Below are 6000 nucleotides of genomic sequence, written 5' to 3' on the forward strand. Positions count from 1 at the left end.
CCGCTTCAACACTTTGTCAATATAAGTATCTTGGCTCAAACCTATAAGCCTTCTCGATCTATCTCTATAGATCTTAATGCCCAGAATATATGCCGCTTCCCCTAAGTCCTTCATCGAAAAACTATTTTTCAGTGAAGTCTTTACGGACTCAAGCATAGGAATGTTATTTCCAATCAGTAATATGTCATCCACATATAAGATTAGAAATACTACAGAGCTCCCACTAACCTTCTTGTAAACACAAGACTCTTCTTCGTTCTTGGTGAAGTCAAACCCTTTGACCACTTCATCAAAACGAATGTTCCAACTCCTAGATGCTTGCTTCAATCCATAAATGGATCTCTGAAGCTTGCATACCTTTCCAGCATTTTTCGGATCGACAAAACCCTCGGGCTGTGTCATATACACGTCCTCAGCTAGTTTTCCATTCAGGAAAGCTGTCTTGACATCCATCTGCCATATCTCATAATCGAAATATGCAGCTATAGCTAGAATAATCCGAATGGACTTAAGCATCACTACGGGCGAGAAGGTCTCGTCGTAGTCAACTCCTTGAACTTGTCGAAAACCTTTTGCGACAAGTCGTGCTTTATAGATGTGAATATTTCCATCCATGTCCTTTTTCTTCTTATAGATCCACTTGCACTCTATGGCTTTAACACCATCAGGCGGGTCAACCAAGTTCCAAACTTGATTGTCTCCCATGGACTCTATTTCGGATTGCATGGCACTCTGCCATTTTTCGGAGTCTGGGTCCATCATTGCTTCTGCATATGTCGCAGGCTCATCATTGTCCAACAATAATATTTCTCGCATTTCGCGGAGCCTTGCTGACCTTCGTGGTTGTGGCGGTGCTTCTCTTGCCATGGGTATCTCAACTTGTTCTGCTACGTTAGCATCACTCATTGATTCTTGCCCGATTGGCTCATCTTGAACTTCTTCAAGATGCACTGTCTTTCCACTCTTTTCTCCTTTGAGAAACTCTTTCTCTAGGAAAACCCCGTTCCGAGCGACAAACACTTTGCCTTCTGATCGGTTGTAGAAATAATATCCCAAAGTTTCCTTTGGATATCCCACGAAAATGCACTTATCCGACTTGGGTGTGATCTTGTCCGACTGAAGTCGCTTGACAAACACTTCACATCCCCAAATCTTTAGAAAAGACAGACTAGGAACCTTTCCAGTCCATATCTCATATGGTGTCTTAACTACGGATTTAGATGGTACCCTATTTAGTGTGAAAGCTGCTGTTTCTAGAGCGTATCCCCAAAATGACAACGGTAGGTCCGACTGGCTCATCATTGATCGAACCATGTCTAACAAAGTTCGATTACGTCGCTCGGACACACCGTTTCTCTGAGGTGTTCCAGGCGGCGTAAGTTGTGGAACAATTCCGCAATTCTTTAGATGATTGCTAAACTCGTGGCTCAAATACTCGCCTCCACGATCAGATCGTAAGGCCTTAATTTTCTTGCCACGCTGATTTTCAACTTCATTCTGAAATTCCTTGAACTTTTCAAAGGTTTCAGACTTGTGCCTCATCAAGTAGACATAGCCATATCTACTAAAATCATCAGTGAAAGTTATGAAGTATTGGAATCCTCCTCTAGCCGTCGTGCTCATTGGTCCGCATACATCACTATGTACGAGTTCCAACAAGTCTACTGCTCTCTCAGGAAATCCTGTGAAAGGCGTCTTGGTCATCTTGCCTAGCAAGCAAGCCTCACATGTCTCGTATGATTCAAAATCAAACGAAGTTAGAAGTCCATCAGAATGAAGCTTCTTCATGCGCTTTTCACTTATATGACCCAAACGACAATGCCACAAGTAGGTAGGACTCAAATCATTAGGCCGAGGCCTTTTAGCACTTACATTACAGACAGGTGAACCATCAAGATTTAAAACAAACAATCCATTCACAATGGGTGCAAAAGCCATAAACATATTATTCTTAGAGATCACACAACCATTGTTTTCACTCGCAAATGAATAACCATCCTTCATCAAGCATGAAGGAGACAAAATGTTTCGACTTAAACTAGGAACAAAATAACAATTATTCAACTCCATAATAAATCCTGACGGGAGGTGGAGTTGCATCGTCCCGACGGTCAAAGCAGCAACTCTTGCATTATTGCCCACGCGGAAATCAACTTCTCCTCTTTCCACGCTTCTACTTCTTATCATTCCCTGCATCGAATTGCAAATATGAGCAACCGATCCGGTATCAAATACCCAAGAATTAATAACTGTATCAGCGAGAAATATGTTGTCTATAACATTAACAACAAGCGTACCTGAGGTAGAAGTACTCTTACTTCCGCCGTTCTTCAACGAAGCTAGGTACTGCTTGCAGTTTCTCTTCCAGTGACCAAGTTCATGACAGTAAAAGCACTCTTTATCTGGAGCAGGTCCAGGTCCAGCTTTAACCTTGGGCGGTGGGTTTGGCTTGGATGTTCCAGCCTTGCCCTTCTTCTTCCAAGAATTGCCCTTCTTTTTAAAGCTGGGCTTGTTCTGTATCGCCATCACATGGCTGGTACTAGCGCTTTTCTTGATGTCAGCCTCTGCTGTCTTGAGCATACCACACAGCTCATTCAATCCCTTCTCCGTCCCATGCATATGGTAGTTCGAGATGAAGTTCCCATAGCTAGGCGGAAGAGAGGAAAGAATGAAATCAGTGGCCAACTCTTGGCCCAGTGGGAAGCCTAGCTTCTCCAACCGTTGAGTGTAACCAACCATCTTGATTACGTGTGGTCCTACTGCTGCGCCTTCTGCTAGCTTGCTCTCAACAAAGGCCTTAGACACATTGAACCTTTCAGTCCTGGCCTGTGTTTGGAACATGTCTCTAAGCGCCACGATCATATCGTGCGCCTCATGGTTTGTTTCGAACTGCATTTGCAGCTCGGGTTCCATGCAAGCAAGCATAAGGCAGCTTACTTCAAGGTTAGCATCACATGCTTTCTTGTAAGCATTCTTAGCAGCAGCGGGTGCATCCTCAGCAGGTTCTTCTGGTAGTGGGTTGTCTAGAACATCTTCCTTTTTCTCAGCCCTGAGAACAATTCTCAGGTTGCGGATCCAATCCGAGTAGTTTGTTCCATTCAACTTGTCCTTCTCAAGGACCGAACGCAAAGCAAACGATGTGGTGGTGTTGCTAGGTGCCATTTAATCTACAACAAAAGTAATGCAAAATACACTAAGACAAACGTATCCATGATAGAGCAAATTACATTAAACTATTTTAACAGAATCTACTCCCACTAAAATCAATATCCCTCTATTGAAACTTAGTGATTCAGGATCCACAACTAACAAGTCTACTAGTGAGCTTTAGCATCACCGCTAGCAAACGAGGTAGATCGGTAAGCAACTTTTGCTAATCATATCACATATGACTCCTGTTGTTGGGTGACATCTCTATGTCTCGGCGCCCAACCTTTATGCCCCAAGGTCCTTAACCGTTAAGATGACCTCGTTAAGCAAACCAACCCTTATGCGTGTAAGTGTCCGACACAAACCCATCTAGTCAAGGAAAACTAGTGGCACCCTAATTTCATAGACCCACCACTAATTGTACAAGACATGGGACGGTGCAAGTTTTAGTTGGGAGGGCATACTAACTTAAAATTTGCGAGGGATCGTTCTACTTCTAACATCACAGCATGCAGAAAGTAAAACATAAACAGAATAGCATTCACACAGCTTGTGACACAGTATGGCCCGTTTTCATATGGTGATCTCCATCTCCATAGAACCTGTTCACCATGGTGATCTCCATCTCCATGTTCCATGTGCGCCATCCTCCTGGTGATGAGTCCTCCAAGAACTAGAGCATGCTATTACGCCTAATAGCTAGTAAAGAATCTAGTAATGAAGATTACATAGTTGCTTGGATCATCACAGATTGGTACGCAGACCATTAAATACAATAAAGTGACAACACATATGGCTCCTGCCGTGTTGCCGTACGCGCGACACGCAGGTCACGAATTAGTTACACACATGCATCACATACACAAGGGGGCCATACTGATCACAAGATACATCCTGCAAAAGAGAGTTAGGCGTCCTAACGTTCCAAACTTCAGAGGCCCGAAACTCCATCATCCAAGCCGAATTTGGCAAATCTAATTTCGCCGAAAACGGCGAAGCGGTTGAAATTCACGTGTAACTTTTTCTGTAGATCAATTTTCGTATAGAAATCGCCCCGATCCGAGATCATACCGAAAAGATACGGCTGATTTACCGAAGCATGCGCATACGGCAAAATCCCGACCCCGGCAGTAGATCCCATCTACCATTGCACATCTAATGCGCCTGGCGTATGACCCTGGATCTCGATTCGACCAATCATATTGATCTTCCCTCACTGCAACTGGATTTACGTGTATCACTTAACTCCGATGGCGGAAACCGACCGGTAGGAGGATGTCGTTACACTACCATTGCAGCAAGGGCACGAAACCAGGACATAGATCAAACAGAAAACTCGCATATCTCCATATGCACACATCCCGAATCCAAAACTAAGCAGCTAAGGCTCTTGATACCACTGTTGGGATACGAGGTAGGCTACACTAGCGCAAATCAAAATTTTCTACCGCGTATAACCAGGAAGAACTGCCGTATAAGGATCACGGGATTACCACTCGACGCACTACTGGTGCGGAAGATGTAGATATGCGTCGGTGCAGTGAAGACGATCACGTAGTCGTACGTAGTCGATCACGTGCAGCAGCTCCTCAGCAGCTCGTCCACGTGCACAGCAAGATCGCCTCCGGTACCGCGGCTCGTCGTCGGCTCGTCGTGGCTCGTCGGCGGCTCGTCCGCGGCTCGTCCAAGTGCTGCAGGCGCAACACCTCCAAGGTATCCACACGTGCAGGGAGGAAGCGTCGCAAGCCGGATTGCTAGATCCGCGAGTTGCAACAGGCGAGGGCGTGGGAGGCGCGGCAAGAGTGTTCAGCCAAAAGGTGTAAACCCTAGGGCGCTCCCACCCCTCTATTTATAGAGGTTCCTGATGGGCCTCTGGATCCGAGGCCCATTATTACTCCTAAACCTAATCCAACTCGGATCAGATCCGAATTGGGCTTCCAGCCCCTTAAGTGTGTGACCCTATGGGTTCGGATACGTATAGACATGGCCCGAGTACTCCTCCTCGGCCCAATAGTTGGTAGCGGCCTCTAGCAAGACGTGCCAACTCCTATACGCACACGAAGATCATATCAGACGAACCATCACAATATAATATACATGCTATTCCCTTTGCCTCACGATATTTGGTCTAGCTTCAAGCTGACCGCTCTTTCTCGATCCTGTGATTCGGAATCCCTTTGTAGGTTAACTCTTAACCGTACGTAGCATGGCCATGCATTTTCGGATCCGATCACTTGAGGGGCCCAGAGATATCACTCTCAATCAGAGAGGGGCAAATCCCATCTTGATTGACCATGTCTCATAGCATGCTTCTTGACAAACCCGAAAGCTACCTTTATAACTACCCTGTTACGGCGTAGCGTTTGATAGCCCCTAAGTAGGTCGATCCACATCTAGAATACATGCGACAATCTCAGGTTTAAGGACAAAGCGTATATATTGTTTAAAGAGAGAACTACTTCTCGTGTTGGGTCAGTCCTAACACATGTCTCCACATGTGTCCACATTATTAGTTCAACATCTCCATGTCCATGACTTGTGAAACATAGTCATCAACTAATACATGTGCTAGTCTAATATTCATGTGTGTCCTTACATGAACTCCGACTAGGGACAACTTTAGAATAACCATACAAGTAAAGAGTTTCACATACAATTCACATAATTGCAAATCAATTCAAGTAGCCTTTAATGGATATTCAATGAACACAATATACAAATCATGGATACAAATGGAATATCATCATCTCTATGATTGCCTCTAGGGCATACCTCCAACACTGTCAGCGTCCAAGCCACACCAAAGGCACCACCTCAAGCCATCAAACCTTTGCGGCTTACAGGAGAGCC

The sequence above is a fragment of the Setaria viridis genome, chromosome 7 (genome assembly GCF_005286985.2).
Source record: "Setaria viridis chromosome 7, Setaria_viridis_v4.0, whole genome shotgun sequence".
NCBI lineage: Eukaryota > Viridiplantae > Streptophyta > Magnoliopsida > Poales > Poaceae > Setaria > Setaria viridis.